The sequence below is a fragment of the Euprymna scolopes genome, chromosome 31 (genome assembly GCF_053919585.1).
Source record: "Euprymna scolopes isolate OS-2025 chromosome 31, ASM5391958v1, whole genome shotgun sequence".
Taxonomy (NCBI): domain Eukaryota; kingdom Metazoa; phylum Mollusca; class Cephalopoda; order Sepiida; family Sepiolidae; genus Euprymna; species Euprymna scolopes.
In genome coordinates, this window is record NC_136512.1 from 3,388,519 (window position 1) to 3,415,694 (window position 27,176).

The 27,176-nt window shown below is 27.5% G+C and overlaps 1 protein-coding gene and 1 pseudogene across 1 annotated transcript in view; one reads left to right on the forward strand and one right to left on the reverse strand.

Moving 5' to 3' along the window:
• LOC145255597 (galactose mutarotase-like) overlaps nucleotides 1-27,176 on the forward strand; it is a 2,088,268-nt gene that overhangs the window by 269,415 nt on the left and 1,791,677 nt on the right. The gene's annotated exons all lie outside the window — the stretch shown is intronic.
• LOC145256049 (5S ribosomal RNA) lies at nucleotides 1,577-1,693 on the reverse strand (annotated as a pseudogene).

Below are 27,176 nucleotides of genomic sequence, written 5' to 3' on the forward strand. Positions count from 1 at the left end.
ACAATTTAATGACCGAAATTTAATTTTATTTAATGAACACAATTTAATGACCGAAATTTTATTTTATTTAATGACCACAATTTAATGACCACAGACGACGTCAGTCCACAATTTAATGACCGAAATTTAATTTTATTTAATGAACACAATTTAATGACCGAAATTTTATTTTATTTAATGAACACAATTACTTATTTAAACATATTAAAAACTTGAAATGCAAAACCTTTGCTAAAATTGATTTGGCCTTAAATAACCAAAAAAACCGGTTGATATGCAGCAAAACAACGTACAAATATAATTTACTTTCTACGATCCTATACAACAATATCGCCAAATCCTTAGGGACAACGATTATACAGTCAGCAAATATTTGCATGTGGCAGAAAGAAGCTTGCAGCAAAAAAAAAAAAAAAAAAATGGAAACACCTGATAAAGAGGTTATGCCCTTGAAATATCGTGAAATTCCGGCATCACATAAGAAGTTAGTGATCGTGGAAGAAAGCTAGAAGCAAGAATTGATTTCAAAATGCATTGTTATTCGGTTTTCCTTTCTTACAATTTGTTATATTCCTGCATTCTTATAATGTATGTATCTATGTATGTATCTCTCCATCTCTCTCTCTCTCTCTCTCTCTCTCTCTCTCTCTCTCTCTCTCTCTCTATATATATATATATATATATATATATATATATATATATATATATATATATATATATATATATGTACGTATGTATGTATAGATAGATAGATAGATAAACAGATACATATATACATACATACATGATGACATGATGATTGCAACGTCTTGTCAGACGAGTGCCACTCCCTCAGACACTTAAAGTCCATGAGCCCAAAAATTACTTTTTTTTTAGTCCTACCGATGAATTCACACGCTCAAGCAGGCACAACACTGAAGATGGTCATTGAGATCAATTATTACATGTTTCCAGCATTTCAAGCCTCCACGCGTCACAACTTTTCCATCGCCACAGGACCACTTTTATAGACAAATGCCTGAGGGAGTATCTATACACAGATGATGTTACAGAGTCTTAGCTTTGTATGACAGCTAAGTCTCTCTCTCGGTTCAAAATGTTGAGATCCAGCAACAAGCAAGAGCAAGATAGCCAGCAACAAGTTAAACTGCAGACCAGCTTAATGCGGGTACTGGTCTCCTGCTTTATGGTTTTTTAAATCAGAGATTTGCTTCTCCTAGAAAGGTTGCCTTCACCACGGCTTACGGGAGCCCTCTCTACCCCAACACACACATACACACAAACACAAACACACACGGTGATAGTTGGCCGTTGACCCCGATACATACATACACACACATATACATACATACATACATACATACAAACATATATACATACATAAAAAAAGGCTTCCTTCAGTCTTGACAGGCTATGGATACCCACTCTAAGGGTGCCTGCACGTGAAATTTTTTTTTTTTTGTGGAAAGAGTTGCACAATCTCCAACCACACCTCTCCTGAGTCTACTCTATTAAATACCAGTGGCAAGTGAAGTGTACCAGATGACTGGAAACAAATGCCGAGATAAGCGGAAAGCACATACAGCACTTAGAATTCCCAAATGGTCACCCATCTGGTACTAGCCAGGCTCAACGTTGCTTAACTTTGGTGATCTGATGGAAACCGGTGTTTCAACACGATCATGCCGAATATCATATGACATAATCACGTTGACATACTGGTTCTTATCAGATCACCGGAGTTAAGCAACGTCGAGCCTGGTTAGTACCAAATGGGTGACAATATGGGAATTCTAGGCACTGTATATGCTCTCTGCTTATCTCGGCATTTATTTCCAGTCGTCTGGTACACTTCACTTGCCACTGGTATTTAACAGAGTAGACATGAGAAGTGTGGTTGGAGATTACACACCTCCTGCCAATAAGACTTTTCACTTTTTTTATGTGAGGCTTTATTATTCGTATTATTTAGATTCTTCGCAAGAACCCGTGACATAGTGGATAAAGTACTTGGTAAATGTTTAATTGTAAAGTTACACTCTTCTGGAGGTTGAAGGTTCAATCCTCAGTGTGGGCGACACTCAAAATACAATTGCGAATAACTTAGGACTTCTACCCAATCATGGCTGATGGAACGAGAGCATGCTACCTCTGTGGATCAAATAGAGGGTTCTGTTTAAAATTTTAAGATTATCGAGTTTGACAAGATACACCGGAATAAGGTCCAAAGTTACATTGACCGAAACGTGATGAAAATAATACTCAGGATAAAAAAACCTCATCACCAGCGTTCAATCATCTGGACTCCAAACAGGCTTACCAAAAAGCAAACCCTTCAAAAGCCGAGTCGGAAAGATAGGGGGTCACAAGTCTGGCTAGAAAAAAAGTATACCTCTACTAATTCAAGTAATGGTTTCACCAAAGATACAGGATGTTATAGCCAATATTCGAGCCTGGAAATTTGAAAGCAGTTGTCGTGAGAAGTTGGTCGCAGATATAATAAAGGGTTATCAACTTCCATCAAGTCATGGCTGATGGAATGAGAACATGCACCCCCCCCCACTTTAGATAAAACCAATGTTTCCGTTTGAAATTCCGTACAGATTCCTGTGGGCGGGTATTTTTCTGGTTCTCTACAGTGGAATAATTAATTTATCACCTTAAAGAAAACAACACTACAGCTTTATTTTAAAACTTTTATTGAAAAATTAATTCAAGTCACTTGATTACGTAGTAGAGTTGACATCTATTCAATGTAGCCGCCTTCAGCCTCAATCACCACCTGGATATTGGTCTGGAACTGAGGGGGGGGGCCATATCTTTTTCACAAGCACCGGCGAGAGCTTTGCAAATACTTGGCAGATGGTGGCGATCAGGCTGTCTTTGATGTTGTAGGAGGTCATGTTGGTGATGTTCTCAATGTATGACCAAACGAAGTAGTCCAGTGGGTTTAGGTCAGGGGAGAAGGGGGGAGGTCAGCGAGAGAAAGGTGCAAAATTAGAAGCATTCCTTCCGAAGCCAAACGTTGGTCTCTTTGAACTTGTGAGCTGGCGCCGAGTCCTGCTGCCACACCCAGAGTCTGCCAGCGGTCACCTGATTGCACCAGAGGCTCATCATACTCTTCAGCACATCCAGGTAAACTTTGGTGTTGACTTTCAAGCTGACTTCAAAGATGTGAGGTGGTATGATGTGCCCCTCACTCAAAACAACACCAAAGACCCTAACCGTGGCCGGAAACTTTGTTTTCATTACTCTAGGCAGATCCCTGTCATCCGTGGCAATCCAGCGATGCATTTTGAGGGTGTTGGCAATGGTCCTGTTGTCATAACTTGGATCGGTAGAGAGCATGAGTTGTACAGCGGCACATCTCGGATCTCACTCATTTAACATTGTGTTACTTTCAGGCATGATAGAAGGCGTCTATCTTGTATGCAACTTGACAACTAGTAGATGGTCTGCAACATAAAAAAGAAAAACAGTTTTCATATGAGTATATATATTTGTTTAAAAAATATTGCCTACCAAACTCCTCTGTAAGTTTTTGGTCTACAAACATGAAATTTAATATATAGGGTATTCGGACCTATACGAAACTTTATATTTGGGTTTTCGCCGGGGAAAATTGGTGAAAAAGTGTGAAAATAAAAAAAAACATGGAATTAGCCAGGTGAAGGTTGAACTTCGGCATTACGAATGTACATGCATAACGTAATAGCTGTTGGTTCATGTTTTAATTTTTAGCCTTGCAGCAAACATGCTTTCATAGCTCAGGCATTAACGCAAAAAGAAAAAGTAAATCGTAAGTTTAACGTTTTGGTTTCGATTCTCGGTGATGGCGCACAAGCTATTTTTAAAATCTTTAAAAATCATTTCTATATATTGGGTCCAGTATAATCTATAAATATAAAAGCGAAAATGTATGTATGTGTGTTCGCTTTTTCTGTGTGTCTACAAAAGGCTTCTTTCAGAGAAGCGGTCGGTCGGTTCACAACTTTTTAAAACTTTTTATATCACATATAAATCGTAATATCTCACAGTTAACAACGAAGCTCGCCTGTCTATTTAATTTGCTCGATTTCTGGGAAGATAAATATTCAATATTTGTCACTCGCCGTATATGTGGGTTAGTCTTTTTCCTATAACATCTTGGGGGAGGGGGGAAAGCATTCAGCAGTAAATGAAATCCCGCAGTCACACTTGACCTCATTAACTCATTAAAACGAGCACCTGCTAAATCCAAGTAATTAAATAAATTCAAACGTGTTTCCGTAAGCATGTCGCGGTGGGGCAATGGTTAACGTCGCACGTTTTTTTTTTTTTTTTTTTCATAACTTTGCTTCAACGGTTCAGGTTGGATCTTCATACTTACTTTTTTTTTTAACCCTCCCCCCCCCACACCTCCAAACACCCGGGCAACGCCGGGTACCCCTCGCTAGTATACTAATAAATACGAAATCTGCATTTATCAAAATATTATATTTTAGCGTATTTTACGACCGGACAATTCCGGGCGGCCTTTTAGTATTATTATATAATCTAAATTGTGTTTGATTTCATCAGTGAGAATTGGCAAATAACCCGATTCTTTCGCAGACATTAATCAAAAGCAAAAATGCAATGAATAGAACTTTTTTCTTTTCGTCATTCTGGTTTCTATTTTTATTATTTAACATGTATTTAATCTTAATTCAAGACGAAAACTTGAATGGTTTCAACTGAAACGCTAGTTTGTTTTTTCCGTTTTTTATATACGTCATCCAAACAAACATTTTTTTTTTCTTTTTTGAACATGGAATCATGCAAGCGTCAATTCCGTCATAGAATCTGCAGACATTTTCTTACGTCTCATTAACACGTATCGCATGTGACGCGTTCTGGTTTGAATGGAAGTAAAGATAATTGCTTAACACATTAATCAGTTCAACGCGTAAACTAACAATAAAATAACAATAAAATAAAAAAAAAAAAAGCAGATACCAAAAAAAGAGTTTAACACGGAACACGATTCGGAATAGAAAATTAAAGTTTAACACATTTAAAAGACGGCAAGAAATGACATAACTCGAGTTCTACCCAAGATAGAAAACGAAGAAATCAGTAACAAAAAAAAAAAAAAAATGTCAGCGATGTGAAACACACGAGAGTGTCGTAACATAAAAACATAAATAAATAAATAAATAATTTAATAAATAAATAAAATAAAATAAATAATATATAAAAAATAGAACAAATAAATCAGTACAATAAATAAATAAATAAAACATAGAAAATAAAATAAACAATAAATAAGTAATAAATACAAATAAAACAAATAAATAAATAAAATAATTAATAAATTAAATAAATAAACAACAAAACAATAATTAAAAAATAGGAAATCACGCATATTAACGTATTAGAGCCATTACTTGTTGTCTACGTCATGACACGTCATGGGAAATAGGCGGTGTTAGTTAAGCCATCGATCCCGCCCAATTACGTTCCACGATTTCATGCTTGATATTGTTTTTTTTTTAAATATAATAAATGAGAATATTCTTAAAATTATATTTTTTCAAATAAAAATGTTTATTTTAGAATTTTTTCGCACACAAACCCACACACACACACGTACCCCCTCCCACACGTACACACACACCTACACACATGTAAACACATACACACACATATACACACACGTACACGCATGCACACACACACACACACACACACACACACACGAACATACGTACTCACACACACACACACACACACACACACACACACACACACACACACACACACACACACACACACACACGCGCCGATACTCACGCAAATACTTCGACATTTATATTTCGAGATAAGAAAAAAAACCAGATCCGACATGGATGTGCAAGGAAAATGGATAATTTGGTGGATCGTCGTAAAAATAGCAATGATGACGAAATCGCTGCAGATCAGAAAGATGGAATTTAATCCGCTATAAAAAGAGTTTCGGTGCCAAAAAGGAAACGAGATTTTGGAGGAAATGGTAATATTTTAAGAATGGCAAGAACCCGATCGCAACGTTGATGCAACGCGATACAAACATTTCCGATGTTTTGCTATTTCAGTTCTTGGAAGACCAAAGGTTGGGAATCTATAGTTCTATGAGTTGCATGCAGCTTTCCGAATAAATTTGGACTATTTTTTAGATTTATGCAAGAATCGAGTATTTCTATTCGATCAGTCTATCATGCTTAAGTTTAACACGGCATTTTCGTTGACATATCGATAATTGATTCAAAGTAGCCTAATGTCCTCCTTTTCCTTTGTATATATTTTATTTTGTTTCATTTTTATTTCTCAAAATACTTATTCCAGTTAAGAAATTTATTAGAAGGAAGAATCAGTATATTTGACCGTTATATCACGCGTAAGTTTGAAAAAACATATTGTCGGTCTGTCCCACTTTTGAAGAGGTTGCCGGAAGTAAACCCAAGGCTCACTTTCTACTCCGCATCTTTCGAAATTGCATTTTTGTTGCTCTATGAAAAAATTCATAGTGACGACAGGCAGAGTTATCTGACGTTGCCCCGGCCAAAACTCTAACATATTTCTATTAACACTTCTATTCTACTTTCTCTCTCTCTCTCTCTCTCTCTCTCTCTCTCTCTCTCTCTCTCTCTCTCTCTCTCTCTCTCTCTCTCTCTCTCTCTCTTGCTCGATTTTTTATGCAACAGCATACAAATAAATATTTCTATGTTTTGTTATTTCGGTTCTTGGAAGACCAAAGGTTGGGAACCTGTAGTTCTATCATTCGCATGCAGCTTTCCTAATAAATTTACACTATTTCTAGATGATTGCAAGACTTTTTATTTGAAAATCAGTTTTTCCATTCAGTCAGTCTGTCATGCTTAAATCAAAATTTTCGTTGGTCTTTTTCCGTATCGTATGAACCCGGATGATTCTATTGTTGGCATTGGTTTCCCCGATAGTTGTCCAATCAGAGTTTTTTCTGGGAATACATCGGGTACCTATAGTAGGAACCACTTGAAGGTTGCCAACATCCTAAGTGGAACGAACTGGAATCAAACTTGGAACACTCAGGTTGTCAGTTCATGTCGTTAACTACGTAGCCACCGTCACTTCCCGTTGGTCTCTGATGATAATCAATAGCTTTGAAGTAGGAACCAAAAAATCAAGAAACAAATCGTCTGTTGAATGATTTACATCAATTAATATTGAATGAAAGTTTTATGATTTGAACTTGAATTAAATTAAGATTTATCGTTTAAATCAAATTTCATTATTTGTTTTCTATGAAAGATGGAGGTTGTGTCGTTATGTTAATGTAGATGTATTAATTATATTCAGTTATTTGAAGGAATCGTTTATGCCAACAAATCTATATTATTTGCGGCGTCTATTTGTCTCCTTGGCTGAGGATGCACATGAAAACAGAAGAGCATCTTCCCAGAATTCCTCTATGACATCACACATCAAAACGAAACTTGTTGTCCCGATTAATTCAAACGAATAAAAAATCCATTGAAATAAAAACTGTTTGCTTTTCAACTCGAACCAATAATTGTTATATTTTAATGAGAAATCAGATTTTTGTGTGCAGCTTTTGTTTGGGAATTTATAACCATTATAAAGTAAAAAAAAAAATATCACTTTACTTTATTCATAAAACTAAAAGAATACCTGTCACAGGACGGGAAAAATTAATTACAGAAAAACAAAACAGTTTTGCACCACTTTCTTGTCTCCTTCATCATTAGGGTTTTCGATTAAAAGCTGACCTGCCCATCTACATTTTTCAGTTCGTATTATATTGATGATGACTTTTTCCTCCAATTTACTATCTGATCCAGGTTTCTGATTCATGAAAACTGATGCCGACCATAATGCATTCAATCTTATTTTGTACCTAGCTAATGTCTATTACACCATGTGGTGTCTCTCTGTTTCCCTGTCCAAGGATGCAGTTGAAAATTCGATTAGTTTTGTCTTTTTCTTATCGCTTAGTTCTGTCTTTTTAGTATTGACTAGCTTTGTTTTCTTTTCTTGTCAACACAGAGAGAGAGAGAGAGAGAGAGAGAGAGAGAGAGAGAGAGAGAGAGAGAGAGAGTTGGGGTTCACTTTTTTCTTATGCGGTTAGTTTCGTTTCGATAATTTCAAGTAATGAACATGAATTCAATTGCGAAACGATAGCGAGTAAGATACGCCTGCTAATTTTGAAGGATACGATTGGAAGCAGTTTGAAGAAAGAAGCTATTAATATGAGTTTTGATGCAAAACATATCAACACTCAAGTTGTGTTTACTAAAGCGTTTTTACATGACATTAAGCAGTAATAAAACAAAGACTGTTGGACATTCATACTTGAAACTTGGTGGACAAGTCAAGCATAGATTAAAATATATTTATACTGAATATAATTGGATTGCAAAACAGATTGTAAATTTTATTAACGATACAATGGGTGTCATTTATTTTGGGTCACCTTGTAATCGAAATCTTGAAACAATATTTTATTGAGTTAATAAATTCTTGTGAATCATTAGGATGAAAATTAATTCTTGTTAAAATCTTGAAGGATTCTTTCGATATCTTACCAATGATCTTTTTGCAGGAATCAGTTTCAAGTTATTTTTAATAATAATTTGAAACATTGACAAGATTTGCTTTTAATTGGAGAACGGGAAATCAAGAAACAAATCGTCTGTTGAAATGAGTTACATTAATTAATATTGAATGAAAATTTTATGATTTGAACTTGAATTAAATCAAGATTTATCGTTTAAATCAAATTTCATTATTTGTTTTCTATGAAAGATGAAGATTGCATCGTTATGGTAATGTAGATTTATTAATTATATTCAGTTATCAGTGGGTGTGGGGGGGGCGCTCGGCTTTCCTGGATCGTAAAATACGCTTAAATATATTTTAATTCATGCAGATTTCGTATTTATTATTATAGAGCTAATTCTCTATAAAATGTTATATTGTCTCTAATATATAGTACTGATTTCTAAAGTTAAAAAAAGATTTGGGTGCCATCAGCTAGGATCGAAACCAAAACACTTAGCATTCCAGTCGTGTTTCCTATTGATGTAGCTATCGAGATATAAATAAGAAAGATTTAAAATTGAACAACTTGAAGAAATGAATTGAATTTAGACATGCGCAGAAAGAAGTAAAAATATGTTGGCAAGTTGAAATTAACATTTTGCATTTCAACTTGCGGACATATTTCTGTACGCGTTACTCATCCATCCAAACAAAGATTTTACTCGTTATAAACCATCCTTGGTGTAGGATTACTATTTCCTGTTAATTTCAGTGTTATGTGAGCAGTGGTTTAAGAGTTTATCGGTTAAATATTTTCACACGGACAGACACACATGCATCTATTGTCTTATTTATATAGATTGGTAGGAACAAGCAAATTTATATTATTTGTGGCGTCTGTCTGTCTTCTTCGTCGGGGATACAGATAAAAACAGAGCAGTATCTTCCCAGGATCCCTCAATGACATCACGAATCAAAACGAAACTTGTTGACCGGAAGTGAAAAAAAAATCATTTGAAAATAAGAAAGTGTTTGTTGTAAAAGAACCCAAATTTTCAAAATTATTATATTATTTCATTATATTTTATCTTAATTCAATCAAACGAAATTAATCGATTTAAATGAGACGTGATGACCTGTCGCGTAGGGAAGATGAAAGCCAGTATTCTAATTTAGATCGAATGTCTGCATTTGGTGCTGTAGCTCATATCTGCAACATCAAGATATGCAGTTGAAAAACCTGGTCAAAGATAGGGTAGTTTGGAAGTCAATGCCTAAAAACCATCCAACACATGCCAGCACATTAATCAGGTCAGTTACAAATAAAAATCTGGAAAATTAATGATTTTTTTGTATATATATATATATATATATATATATATATATATATATATATATATATATATATATATATATATATAAAAATGGAATGGACCCGGATTTATTTAAAAAAAAATTTTTTAAAGACTTGGCGCTATTTGCGGTTTGAAGTTCTAACAGTTATGTTCGTTTGTGAAAGCAAAAAAAAACAAAAAAAAAACAAAAACATTTTTCACAATTCACTAATAACATCCAGTGTGAATACACCTGAAGATAGTCGGAGGTTACATCGGCCAAAACGTTGTGAAAAAAAAAAACCAACCAAGATGAGAACCATAGTCCAAATAATACAAAAAATAATTATAAATCCTCATCCCCAAAATAGACAAACATCATATGGAAATTAAATATTTTGAAATTTATTCCAAGTTATGAGCAAGCTATGAACATGGAGCTCCTACTTATGTTAAGAAAGGGTTTAATTATCCTCTTCAAATTATTTAGTGAATCAACTTTATTTATGCTATCCATTTATTTTTTTAACAATTTTTTAGAATTTTATTTTTTAAACATTATTACAACTTTTATTTTTTTAAAACATTTTTAAAACTTATTTTTAGAACACATTTTTAAAACTTTTATTTTTTTAGGGGTTGAATTAGTTTTTACTGAACAACGTCTGTCGTCGCCAACCATTTTTCTATTGACCTTTCGTCCTAAGTGAAGGTCAGTCTCAATAGCTTAAAAAAGCAGGGAGACGCCATCAAAGGAAAAAGCTTCAATTCGCTTTATTTTGACAGTTAAGTATTTTAATGTCGTCTGCCTTTTTATATTTTTTGTCATGGCTTCCAAATCGTAAGGTGCTTCGAGAATTTTCTAGTTTCTTCTGTAAATCATATTGAATCCAATATTGAAGAAGTACAATCTTTTGAAAATGAATATATGTTGTCTTAAATAAAAAGATTAATGATTTAAAAACATATTAGGAATCGATCAATCGTGGCCAAAAAATTGGTGGTATATTTCTATATCTTAACCAATGCTGCTGCTGCTGCTGAGGATGATGATTGACAAGAATTGCTTTTAATTGGAGAACGGGAAATCTAGAAAGGAATCGTCTCTTGGATGAGTTACGTTAATTAATATTGAACGAAAGTTGTGTGATTTGAACTTGAATTAAATCAAGATTTATCGTTTAAATGAGACATGATTACTTATCTTGCAGGGAAGATGAAAGACAAGCCATTAATTTAATATGGATCGATTGTCTGCGAATAATGTTGCAGCTTATATTTGCGGCATTCAATTAAAGTGCAGATGCCATTCTGCAGATAACCGTTGTTGCTTTGCTTGTCATGTTTTCATCCTCATCAGAGTGGCTAGTCGAAAAATGGACCACACAGAAAAATGCTTGATTTTCTATATCGGCATGCAATCATCATCAGAACTTAGAAGAATGGATTCATACAAAACATAAAAAATATATTTGCATATAAACTAAAAATAAAAATTGTTTTTTGAAATCAACGTGGAAACATGACGAATGTATATGTACATAATTTAAGACAACATGGAAATATGAAGAATAGAACTGTACAAAAAAATAGAATAAAAAATGTTTTTTGAATCAAAGCTAGAAAAAATGTAACGTAGCCATTACTTTTTGACTGTGTCGTTATAGTTCAAACCTATTGGACCCACACACTGTCTGGCACCGCCGCAAAGGAACAAACAAATAAAAATGGAAAGAAACAAAAATCCGACGCAACTTTTTTTCTTTTTTAACAAAAGTCATTAACGTTACTTTCCAAACAATGCCTGCTTCTTGTTTTTTGTTTTTTCCTGTTCATTTCGTCTGCCATGAAATTAACAAAACCCTGCCGTCTCAGCACCAGCGTAAATGTCTCTCGCCGCCACCAAGGAACCACAGAGCCACATGTCTATCTCACCTGGTAGCGTTTTCCTTTCTACTCCCCACCACATAGTACATTTTTTCACTCGCTGCACACGAGTAAAAAAAAAAAAAAGTCTAGTTGCTTCCTTTGCCCGACCACATGTTATATTTTTCTCTGCCTTTCTTGTGACACAAGCTCGAACACACGTACTAATTTGCATACACGCTTTAATGGCGGCTGCTGCTGCTAATATTTTCTCACACGTGCCCATGCACGCTCTGTTATACAATGTTTCTGTACATAAAATTAAAATAAGAACACTGTTTTGAAATCAACACGAGTAACATTAATTAACACCGAGGAATATAAATGGTTTGAACTTTAATTAAATCAAACAAGATTTATCATTATATGATCTTGCCGGAAAATATCAGCAGGGGCTGTAGATAGCTGACTTTTGAAGATATTAGCAGCAGTAGCTGAAAAGGCACATATCCAAATTAAGAAGTGTGTGCGGGCTTTTGTGACAAGAAAAGAAAAAGGACAGCATATGGTCAAAAGGGGAAGCAAATTGCGCCCCAAGAAAGATTGACGATTAAAGTTGAAGGAGAGAAATAGCTGGATATGGAGTGAAGTCGGGAGAAAGAAAAACGCAAGTCAGGTGAGATGGACGTGTGGCCCAATGATGGCTATGGAGTGAGGTTGTAATGTGGTGACTCTTTGGACTGTGATCATAGCATAGTATCTGTGTTAACTGTGGCAAGTAGGGCCAGAGGGCCAGAGGGCAAAACATTATTATTATTATTATTATTATTAATTGATTCGAGTGACGGTGGTTCGCTGGATCAATTATTATGATTAGAAAAATAAACAATTAAATTGGGGGAAATGATTGTCATATAATATAATAAATCAAAAAAGGAATGTGAAAATAGAAAATAGATGTAAATATGATTTTTGGTTTACATAAATAAATAACTAGATTGAGGTTACATCAGCTGTTGGTCTGAGACACGTAATGAGACACGTGATGAAATGTAGATTTGGGAAGATTCAAGGCAGTCGTTAGTAGGACATCAGAGAGAACAAACGACTCAAAAGGGGAGTTGGTCTCTCCATGGCATGTATTATAAGATGGCGTATATATATAAAAGGCTATATGTCTGTCTGTCTCCATATTTTCAAACTCTATCTCTTCTGAAACTAAAAGTGACAGAGCGGCGCTAAGGGGCTTCAAATAATTGGATTTTTATGAACCGTTATTTTATGGGTCTTTAACCAGTTAAAATAGTTTTTAAGGGATCAAAAATGGATCAAAATTGAAAAATAAATCGTTAAACATTTTGTATGTTCATCTTAGTTTATTTTTAATTTTTGATTTTAATTCGGTTCATATGTGTATTACGTTGGTACAGTGATAATGTCATCAGCTTTGAATGCTACAGTTTTGGTTTCGATTCTAGCTGATGGCACCGAATTACTTTTTTTTTTACTTTTGAAATTACGACTATAATAATATATACGAAATCTGGACAAATTACAATATCATATTTAAGTGTATTTTACGACCGGGCAAAGCCGGGTATCCTCTTCCCTCCGCTAGTAATTGATGATTTATTTCAATCCTATGTTTCTATTAGATAATCATGTTGGTCAGTGCTGCATAAAGCTCTCAGCACTTTTAATCCCATTGGAAGTTGAGAATATCTAGCCTCGACAGGCAGGAAAGCTTAGCGACAAATCTTGTTAGGAGATTCTTATTTCTGGCAGATTTTTGCTTTGGGGAATTTTGATATTGTGGCACTTCTTTGCTTAGCGATTTATTCAAGATAGCGAATTTACTTTGGATACCAAAATAAGAAAGACCTCCAAAATGTTACCATTAGTTATTTTTTTTTTAATGTTCTGTTGGAACTGACTGTACAAAAATGTAATTCCTTTTTCTAGAAAGTTTTTTTTTGGGGGGGGGGGCGTCTTGTTCACACTGCTATATGAATTTGAACCTTGACATCTCAAAATGAGCCAAGAGAAGAAATTCGACGCGTTTGATTTCAAACTCCTTAGCTTAGCGATTGACTCAAAATAGCGCATTTACTTTGAATATCAAAAAAAAAAAAATGACCTCCGAAAGGTTGCCTGTTAATAAATGAGCCATGTCAGATTTTTGGTCGTATGAAGGTCATTTTGTGGTGTCATAAGGGTCACTCCCCTACAATGATAACTGAAGTCGTTCAATAAAATATTATTGCAGAACATTTTTCTTTTTAATTTAGAAACGTTTTAAAAAATGCCAATAAAAACATAGTTTAACAAAAAAAAAAATACAAAAGAAATTAAAATGAAATATAAATGTATTTTCTTTATTTCAATTCAACAAAAAATTTAAATGAAATCAGAATACAACAGCAACAAAACACATAAATTATAATTGTTTAAAATGGATAAATATTCAAAGAGTCATTTTGTGTAATCAAAATGGCCGCCCTTCTACAATAATAACTGAAGTGCTTTAATAAAATTTATCTCAAAATATATATATATTTTTTAATTTAGAAACATGCATGAGTTTGATCCTATCTAAGAATGTAGTTGGACAAAAAATATAACAAATGAAATTAGCATCAAATATAAATGTGTTCTTACAATGAAGATTTAAATTAATGATTCAATTGTATTTAAATGCAAAAACAAGAACAGAAACTAAATTACAATAGTTCAAAATGGACATTTATTATCAAATATTTAAACACTGTTTGTCCTAGGTTTGACACTTCTTGTTATCGACAATCTTTGGTATGCCTGGATGAAATTTCTGTGTAGTTTTGAGTTTTATCAGAGATGAGTCATTATCAGTCAGACTTTCTTTTTTACAAAGACTCACCACTTATGAAGGCTCGAAGGCCACTCGAGGATAAGGGGTTAATGAATGTAAGGTGATAGTGTAGTAATCGTTAATGGAGTAAATTGGGTAGAATTTGATTATTCATGGGGACGGCTCAACAGGAACTTGTTTACATTGGACTTGAAAGCTACCATATTGTAATCGACTGGGAAGCAGGCCAGTGGAACAGTGTCCCACAGGCGGACAGTTCTCGGAAAGACGCCTTGTTCATGGAATCTGCATTTAGATTTAGCCACAAATAGAGAGTGGGGGGAATTGTTGATAGTGGTTGTAGCTAGTCGAGTATCTTTTGTGAAAGTTTAGCAAGGCGAACCATAGATCGGAGCTCAGACGAGCACTTGCCATGAAAATAATGATAGAGCAGAGACAAGTTTGTAACGTCTCTTCTGTGGGAAACCAAATAAGATTATAAAGGCTGCATGTGGCCCGAATAAGATTATAATAGGCTGCATGCGGCTCACAGGCTATATGTTTGCTATGTCTACTTTTGCATTTATAGATCCAGCAAATCAAAAATATCACGCCTAACAACCCTAACAATGGCAGAAATATATACAGTGTATCACAAAAGTGAGTATACCCCTCACCCCTCACATTTCTTCAAATATTTAAGTATATCTCTTCATGGGACAATACTGAAAAATGATTTTTTGACACTATGAAAAGTAGTCTGTCTGCAGCATATATGATAGAGTTAATTTATTTTCCCTTCAAAATAACACAAAATATAGCCATTAAAAGCTAAATCCCTGGCAACAAAAGTGAGTACACCCCTTACGAAAAGTTGTCAACATTAACATACAACATGTCAACTCTCAATATTTTGTGTGGCTACCATCTTTATCCAAAACTGCCTTTATTCTCCTGGGCATGGAGTTTACCAGAGCTTCGCATGTAGCCACTGGAATGCTCTTCCACTCTTCAATTACGATGTCGTCAAGCTGGCGGATATTTGAGACTTTGCGCACATCCACCTTCTGCTTGAGGATGCCCCAAAGATGTTTTATTGGGTTCGAATCTGGAGACATGCTTGGTCAGTCCATCACCTTTACCCTCAGCCTCTTCAGTAAAACAGTGGTTGTCTTGGATGTGTGTTTTGGGCCATTGTCATGCTGGAACACTGCTCTGCGACCCAGTTTCTGGAGGGAGGGGATCATGCTCTGCTGCAGTATTTGACAGTACATCTTGGATGTTTCCCTCAACTCCTATAGCTGCAGCACTCATGCAGCCCCAGACCATGACATTCCCACCACCATGCTTGACTGTAGGCATGAGACACTTATCTTTGTACTCCTCAAATTGATGTGTATGGCTGTCACCCCAGGAGGAAGCCTCTTCTGAAGGCAATATACAAGAAAGCCCGCAAACAGTTTATTGAAGACATGTCAACAAAGCACATAGAATACTGGAACCATGTCCTATGGTCCGATGAGACGAAATTTAATATATTTGGTTCTGATGGTCTTAAGCATGTGTGGCGGTGACCAGTATCAAGTTAACTGAAATGATTTTTTCAAAAAAAGTTTTAAAATAAAACTTTTTTTTTTTAGGGCAACAACTTCATTGTTCCACCCCGTATATATTGGGTTAGGGTTAGGTTTGGTACAATATAATAATATAATCGATAGAGAATCAGCTCTATTCTAATAAATTGGAAATCTGCACAAATTAAAATATCACATTTAAGCGTAATTTACGATCGGGCAATACCGGGCGGTTTGCTAATAGTTGATAGAAACCAAAATTCACTGCAATAATTTGACAGAGAAAACTACTTTTATTTCAGCTACAGTCTGCATATTTTTAATTGAATTATAAACCAAAAAAAAAAAAAAAAAAAAAATTAAATCAATTATTGAATTTTTGAAGATTGAAAATTGATTTATGATGGAACCAAAAAGAAAGAAAAAATGGACGACACCCGTTCTTTGTTCTTTGAAGTTATAATATACATTTGCCTATATAATATATATAATATACATAGTCGAATATAAAAACAAAATTAATAAAACTAAAAAGAAATTGTTTAGTAGAAAAAAAAACAGGAAAATTAAAAACACATCAGTAAAAGTGATGTACACTAGAATGGCGAAATTCGGAAAACGAAAAAATCGATTAAAAACAAAAACCAATAGTATCTACTGACTTTTGAGTCGATTTCAACTAAAAGTGATGATATCTACTTAATTGCGATATCAGATACACATAAATATTGCAATATTATTTTAAAAAAAAACTCCACATTTCTTTGGGAAGACGTGACATTATTATAAGGGAAGTGACCCAGTTATGCTAAAAACAAGGCAACTCATATTTATGATTGGTAACGCACAATTTATAAAAATAATAATAAAAACAGGTAATAGTTACTCGCTATTTATCTCCCTTTGGAACTCTCCGGTGTTATTTTTTTGTTTTTGTTTTTTTTTCGAACATTTTATTTGCGTCCAAAAATGTTTCCTTTAATATTTTTTGTACTTTATCGTTTTTTGTTGATGAAAAAATGATCATCATAACCACCACCACCACCAACAACAACAACAACAACAACAATAACCACAAGTCGTCGTCATCATCATCATCATCATCATCATTATGGAGATGACGATGGCTAAATGGTTAACAATACAGATTAACAACATCCAGTTCGTTCCACAGAAACACTTTCACTTAGGGATGTGGCAACCTTCACGTGATCGCTTCCGTAAGTTCTTGATGTCTTTCTAGAAAGAATTCTAACTAGAAAGATATCGAGGAAACGAATGCCAGCAATAATCATCTGATCCATAAAAAATTTATGAATGATGCTCGACAACAACAACAACAACAATAACAATAACAACAACAGCAGCAACAACAACAACAACAACAACAACAACGGCAACAACAACGGCAACGACAGCACCAACAATTTCCCCCGTTCTTTATCTGTGCCTAAATCACAACGTAGATTCCACGAAGAAAGCTTCTTTCTTAGAAGTGCACGCCTGCACGCCCGTGGAACTCTCTTCTGTTTGCCTGTTTCCCACCTGGCTTGGATGTCTTCAAGTCCAACATAAACAAGTTTCTGATAAACCGCTCCCTTAAGTAAGACACTTTATCAAATCTCCATTACTAACGGTTACTACAGTATTACCCCATACGCAATAATCCTTATCCCTGAGTAGCTTCCGGGCCTTGATAAGTAGAGACTTCCATGTAAAAAAAAAAAATAAATCGACAACAACAACGACGACAACAACAACAACAACAACAACAACAACAACAACGGCAACAACAACAACAACAACAACAACAACAACAACAACAACAACAACAACAACAACAACAGCGGCAACAAATAGACCAATCCATGTTTGTAAAGGATATAATACGCACATAAATAAGAATATATATGACAACAGTATCTCATCCTCCCAGGAATTACCTCCTTCCTGGTACCATTACATACAAACAGCTTTCTCAAGCACGCTTCATAGTGTAATTCTGTCGAGTAGGTTTGGAGCTTATAAGTGATTAAGAGATATACAAACAACAAATGCTGAACTATAATATCGGTTTCATCTGAATCAGGCTTTCCGGTAAATGCTCCCCCCCAAGAACACTCGATAACTACCCCCCTTACATGCACCTTTACATAATAATATTAGTAATAGTCGCAGTACATAATTAAATTTAAAATAAATAATTGAATATTCATAAAGTTTTAGTCCACAAAATCATATAACATACGAAAAGTAACATAAAATATAAGTAACATAAAATATAAAGTAACATAAAATATAAGTAACATAAAATATAAGTAACATAAAATATAAGTAACATAAAATATAAGTAACATAAAATATAAAGTAACATAAAATATAAAGTAACATAAAATATAAAGTAACATAAAATATAAGTAACATAAAATATAAAGTAACATAAAATATAAAGTAACATAAAATATAAAGTAACATAAAATATAAAGTAAAATAAAATATAAGTAACATAAAATATAAAGTAACATAAAATATAAGTAACATAAAATATAAAGTAACATAAAATATAAGTAACATAAAATATAAAGTAACATAAAATATAAGTAACATAAAATATAAGTAACATAAAATATAAAGTAACATAAAATATAAAGTAACATAAAATATAAAGTAACATAAAATATAAGTAACATAAAATATAGTAACATAAAATATAAGTAACATAAAATATAAGTAACATAAAATATAAGTAACATAAAATATAAGTAACATAAAATATAAAGTAACATAAAATATAAGTAACATAAAATATAAAGTAACATAAAATATAAGTAACATAAAATATAAGTAACATAAAATATATGTAACATAAAATATAAAGTAACATAAAATATAAAGTAACATAAAATATAGTAACATAAAATATAAGTAACATAAAATATAAAGTAACATAAAATATAAAGTAACATAAAATATAAGTAGCATAAAATATAAAGTAACATAAAATATAAAGTAACATGAAATATAAGTAACATAAAATATAAAATAACATAAAATATAAGTAACATAAAATATAAGTAACATAAAATATAAGTAACATAAAATATAAAGTAACATAAAATATAAAGTAACATAAAATATAGTAACATAAAATATAAGTAACATAAAATATAAGTAACATAAAATATAAAGTAACATAAAATATAAGTAACATAAAATATAAAGTAACATAAAATATAAGTAACATAAAATATAACTAACATAAAATATAAGTAACATAAAATATAAAGTAACATAAAATATAAAGTAACATAGAATATAAGTAACATAAAATATAAGTAACATAAAATATAAAGTAACATAAAATACAAGTAACATAAAATATAAGTAACATAAAATATAAGTAACATAAAATATAAAGTAACATAAAATATAAAGTAACATAGAATATAAGTAACATAAAATATAAGTAACATAAAATATAAAGTAACATAAAATATAAAGTAACATAAAATATAAGTAACATAAAATATAAGTAACATAAAATATAAGTAACATAAAATATAGTAACATAAAATATAAAGTAACATAGAATATAAGTAACATAAAATATAAGTAACATAAAATATAGTAACATAAAATATAAAGTAACATAGAATATAAGTAACATAAAATATAAGTAACATAAAATATAAGTAACATAAAATATAGTAACATAAAACATAAAGTAACATAGAATATAAGTAACATAAAATATAAGTAACATAAAATATAAAGTAACATAAAATATAAGTAACATAAAATATAAGTAACATAAAATATAAAGTAACATAAAATATAAAGTAACATAAAATATAAAGTAACATAAAATATAAGTAACATAAAATATAAAGTAACATAAAATATAAGTAACATAAAATATAAAGTAACATAAAATATAAAGTAACATTAAATATAAAGTAACATAAAATATAAGTAGCATAAAATATAAAGTAACATAAAATATAAAGTAGCATAAAATATAAAGTAACATAAATATAAAGTAACATAAAATATAAGTAGCATAAAATATAAAGTAACATAAAATATAAAGTAACATAAAATATAAAGTAACATAAAATATAAAGTAACATAAAATATAAGTAACATAAAATATAAGTAACATAAAATATAAAGTAACATAAAATATAAGTAACATAAAATATAAGTAACATAAAATATAAAGTAACATAAAATATAAGTAACATAAAATATAAAGTAACATAAAATATACAGTAACATAAAATGTAAGTAACATAAAATATAAGTAACATAAAATATAAAGTAACATAAAATATAAAGTAACATAAAATATAAAGTAACATAAAATATAAGTAACATAAAATATAAAGTAACATAAAATATAAGTAACATAAAATATAAGTAACATAAAATATAAAGTAACATAAAATATAAAGTAACATAAAATATAAAGTAACATAAAATATAAGTAACATAAAATATAAGTAACATAAAATATAAAGTAACATAAAATGTAAGTAACATAAAATATAAGTAACATAAAATATAAAGTAACATAAAATATAAAGTAACATAAAATATAAAGTAACATAAAATATAAGTAACATAAAATATAAAGTAACATAAAATATAAAGTAACATAAAATATAAAGTAACATAAAATATAAAATAACATAAAATATAAGTAACATAAAATATAAAATAACATAAAATATAAAGTAACATGAAATATAAAGTAACATAAAATATAAGTAACATAAAATATAAGTAACATAAAATATAAGTAACATAAAATATAAAGTAACATAAAATATAAAGTAACATAAAATATAAAGTAACATAAAATATAAGTAACATAAAATATAAAGTAACATAAAATATAAAGTAACATAAAATATAAGTAACATAAATATAAAGTAGCATAAAATATAAAGTAACATAAAATATAAAGTAACATAAAATATAAGTAACATAAAATATAAAGTAGCATAAAATATAAAGTTATATAAAATATAAAGTAGCATAAAATATAAGTAACATAAAATATAAAGTAACATAAAATATAAAGTTACATAAAATATAAGTAACATAAAATATAAGTAACATAAAATATAAAGTAACATAAAATATAAAGTAACATAAAATATAAAGTAGCATAAAATATAAAGTTACATAAAATATAAAGTAACATAAAATATAAAGTTACATAAAATATAAGTAACATAAAATATAAAGTAACATAAAATATAAAGTAACATAAAATATAAAGTAACATAAAATATAAAATAACATAAAATATAAGTAACATAAAATATAAAGTAACATAAAATATAAAGTAACATAAAATATAAAGTAACATAAAATATAAAGTAACATAAAATATAAAGTAACATACAATATAAAGTAACATAAAATATAAGTAACATAAATATAAAGTAGCATAAAATATAAAGTAACATAAAATATAAAGTAACATAAAATATAAAATAACATAAAATATAAAGTTACATAAAATATAAGTAACATAAAATATAAGTAACATAAAATATAAAGTAACATAAAATATAAAGTAACATAAAATATAAAGTAGCATAAAATTTAAAGTTACATAAAATATAAAGTAACATAAAATATAAAGTTACATAAAATATAAGTAACATAAAATATAAAGTAACATAAAATATTAAGTAACATAAAATATGAAGTAACATAAAATATAAAATAACATAAAATATAAGTAACATAAAATATAAAGTAACATAAAATATAAAGTAACATAAAATATAAAGTAACATAAAATATAAGTAACATAAAATATAAGTAACATAAAATATAAGTAACATAAAATATAAAGTAACATAAAATATAAAGTAACATAAAATATAAAGTAACATAAAATATAAAGTAACATAAAATATAAAGTAACATAAAATATAAGTAACATAAATATAAAGTAGCATAAAATATAAGTAACATAAAATATAAAGTAACATAAAATATAAAATAACATAAAATATAAAGTTACATAAAATATAAGTAACATAAAATATAAGTAACATAAAATATAAAGTAACATAAAATATAAAGTAACATAAAATATAAAGTAGCATAAAATTTAAAGTTACATAAAATATAAAGTAACATAAAATATAAAGGTACATAAAATATAAGTAACATAAAATATAAAGTAACATAAAATATAAAGTAACATAAAATATAAAGTAACATAAAATATAAAATAACATAAAATATAAGTAACATAAAATATAAAGTAACATAAAATATAAGTAACATAAAATATAAGTAACATAAAATATAAGTAACATAAAATATAAGTAACATAAAATATAAAGTAACATAAAATATAAAGTAACATAAAATATAAAGTAACATAAAATATAAGTAACATAAAATATAAAGTAACATAAAATATAAAGTAACATAAAATATAAGTAACATAAAATATAAAGTAACATAAAATATAAGTAACATAAAATATAAAGTAACATAAAATATAAAGTAGCATAAAATGTAAGTAACATAAAATATAAAGTAACATAAAATATAAAGTAACATAAAATATAAAGTAACATAAAATATAAAATAACATAAAATATAAGTAACATAAAATATAAAGTAACATAAAATATAAAGTAACATAAAATATAAAGTAACATAAAATATAAGTAACATAAAATATAAGTAACATAAAATATAAGTAACATAAAATATAAAGTAACATAAAATATAAAGTAACATAAAATATAAGTAACATAAAATATAAAGTAACATAAAATATAAAGTAACATAAAATATAAGTAACATAAATATAAAGTAGCATAAAATATAAAGTAACATAAAATATAAAGTAACATAAAATATAAAATAACATAAAATATAAAGTTACATAAAATATAAGTAACATAAAATATAAGTAACATAAAATATAAGTAACATAAAATATAAAGTAACATAAAATATAAAGTAACATAAAATATAAAGTAGCATAAAATATAAAGTTACATAAAATATAAAGTAACATAAAATATAAAGTTACATAAAATATAAGTAACATAAAATATAAAGTAACATAAAATATAAAGTAACATAAAATATAAAGTAACATAAAATATAAAATAACATAAAATATAAGTAACATAAAATATAAAGTAACATAAAATATAAAGTAACATAAAATATAAAGTAACATAAAATATAAGTAACATAAAATATAAGTAATATAAAATATAAGTAACATAAAATATAAAGTAACATAAAATATAAAGTAACATAAAATATAAAGTAACATAAAATATAAGTAACATAAAATATAAAGTAACATAAAATATAAAGTAACATAAAATATAAGTAACATAAAATATAAAGTAACATAAAATATAAGTAACATAAAATATAAAGTAACATAAAATATAAAGTAACATAAAATGTAAGTAACATAAAATATAAAGTAACATAAAATATAAAGTAACATAAAATGTAAGTAACATAAAATATAAAGTAACATAAAATATAAAGTAACATAAAATGTAAGTAACATAAAATATAAAGTAACATAAAATATAAGTAACATAAAATATAAAGTAACATAAAATATAAAGTAACATAAAATGTAAGTAACATAAAATATAAAGTAACATAAAATATAAAGTAACATAAAATATAAAATAACATAAAATATAAGTAACATAAAATATAAAGTAACATAAAATATAAAGTAACATAAAATATAAAGTAACATAAAATATAAGTAACATAAAATATAAGTAACATAAAATATAAGTAACATAAAATATAAGTAACATAAAATATAAGTAACATAAAATATAAGTAACATAAAATATAAAGTAACATAAAATATAAAGTAACATAAAATATAAAGTAACATAAAATATAAAGTAACATAAAATATAAAGTAACATAAAATATAAAGTAACATAAAATATAAGTAACATAAATATAAAGTAGCATAAAATATAAGTAACATAAAATATAAAGTAACATAAAATATAAAATAACATAAAATATAAAGTTACATAAAATATAAGTAACATAAAATATAAGTAACATAAAATATAAAGTAACATAAAATATAAAGTAACATAAAATATAAAGTAGCATAAAATTTAAAGTTACATAAAATATAAAGTAACATAAAATATAAAGGTACATAAAATATAAGTAACATAAAATATAAAGTAACATAAAATATAAAGTAACATAAAATATAAAGTAACATAAAATATAAAATAACATAAAATATAAGTAACATAAAATATAAAGTAACATAAAATATAAGTAACATAAAATATAAAGTAACATAAAATATAAGTAACATAAAATATAAGTAACATAAAATATAAAGTAACATAAAATATAAAGTAACATAAAATATAAAGTAACATAAAATATAAGTAACATAAAATATAAAGTAACATAAAATATAAAGTAACATAAAATATAAGTAACATAAAATATAAAGTAACATAAAATATAAGTAACATAAAATATAAAGTAACATAAAATATAAAGTAGCATAAAATGTAAGTAACATAAAATATAAAGTAACATAAAATATAAAGTAACATAAAATATAAAGTAACATAAAATATAAAATAACATAAAATATAAGTAACATAAAATATAAAGTAACATAAAATATAAAGTAACATAAAATATAAAGTAACATAAAATATAAGTAACATAAAATATAAGTAACATAAAATATAAGTAACATAAAATATAAAGTAACATAAAATATAAAGTAACATAAAATATAAGTAACATAAAATATAAAGTAACATAAAATATAAAGTAACATAAAATATAAGTAACATAAATATAAAGTAGCATAAAATATAAAGTAACATAAAATATAAAGTAACATAAAATATAAAATAACATAAAATATAAAGTTACATAAAATATAAGTAACATAAAATATAAGTAACATAAAATATAAGTAACATAAAATATAAAGTAACATAAAATATAAAGTAACATAAAATATAAAGTAGCATAAAATATAAAGTTACATAAAATATAAAGTAACATAAAATATAAAGTTACATAAAATATAAGTAACATAAAATATAAAGTAACATAAAATATAAAGTAACATAAAATATAAAGTAACATAAAATATAAAATAACATAAAATATAAGTAACATAAAATATAAAGTAACATAAAATATAAAGTAACATAAAATATAAGTAACATAAAATATAAGTAATATAAAATATAAGTAACATAAAATATAAAGTAACATAAAATATAAAGTAACATAAAATATAAAGTAACATAAAATATAAGTAACATAAAATATAAAGTAACATAAAATATAAAGTAACATAAAATATAAGTAACATAAAATATAAAGTAACATAAAATATAAGTAACATAAAATATAAAGTAACATAAAATATAAAGTAACATAAAATGTAAGTAACATAAAATATAAAGTAACATAAAATATAAAGTAACATAAAATGTAAGTAACATAAAATATAAAGTAACATAAAATATAAAGTAACATAAAATGTAAGTAACATAAAATATAAAGTAACATAAAATATAAGTAACATAAAATATAAAGTAACATAAAATATAAAGTAACATAAAATGTAAGTAACATAAAATATAAAGTAACATAAAATATAAAGTAACATAAAATATAAAATAACATAAAATATAAGTAACATAAAATATAAAGTAACATAAAATATAAAGTAACATAAAATATAAAGTAACATAAAATATAAGTAACATAAAATATAAGTAACATAAAATATAAGTAACATAAAATATAAAGTAACATAAAATATAAAGTAACATAAAATATAAAGTAACATAAAATATAAGTAACATAAAATATAAAGTAACATAAAATATAAAGGTACATAAAATATAAGTAACATAAAATATAAAGTAACATAAAATATAAGTAACATAAAATATAAAGTAACATAAAATATAAAGTAACATAAAATGTAAGTAACATAAAATATAAAGTAACATAAAATATAAAGTAACATAAAATATAAAGTAACATAAAATATAAAATAACATAAAATATAAGTAACATAAAATATAAAGTAACATAAAATATAAAGTAACATAAAATATAAAGTAACATAAAATATAAGTAACATAAAATATAAGTAACATAAAATATAAGTAACATAAAATATAAAGTAACATAAAATATAAAGTAACATAAAATATAAAGTAACATAAAATATAAGTAACATAAAATATAAAGTAACATAAAATATAAAGTAACATAAAATATAAGTAACATAAATATAAAGTAGCATAAAATATAAAGTAACATAAAATATAAAGTAACATAAAATATAAAATAACATAAAATATAAAGTTACATAAAATATAAGTAACATAAAATATAAGTAACATAAAATATAAAGTAACATAAAATAGAAAGTAACATAAAATATAAAGTAGCATAAAATATAAAGTTACATAAAATATAAAGTAACATAAAATATAAAGTTACATAAAATATAAGTAACATAAAATATAAAGTAACATAAAATATAAAGTAACATAAAATATAAAGTAACATAAAATATAAAATAACATAAAATATAAGTAACATAAAATATAAAGTAACATAAAATATAAAGTAACATAAAATATAAAGTAACATAAAATATAAGTAACATAAAATATAAGTAACATAAAATATAAGTAACATAAAATATAAAGTAACATAAAATATAAAGTAACATAAAATATAAAGTAACATAAAATATAAGTAACATAAAATATAAAGTAACATAAAATATAAAGTAACATAAAATATAAAGTAACATAAAATATAAGTAACATAAAATATAAAGTAACATAAAATATAAGTAACATAAAATATAAAGTAACATAAAATATAAAGTAACATAAAATGTAAGTAACATAAAATATAAAGTAACATAAAATATAAAGTAACATAAAATGTAAGTAACATAAAATATAAAGT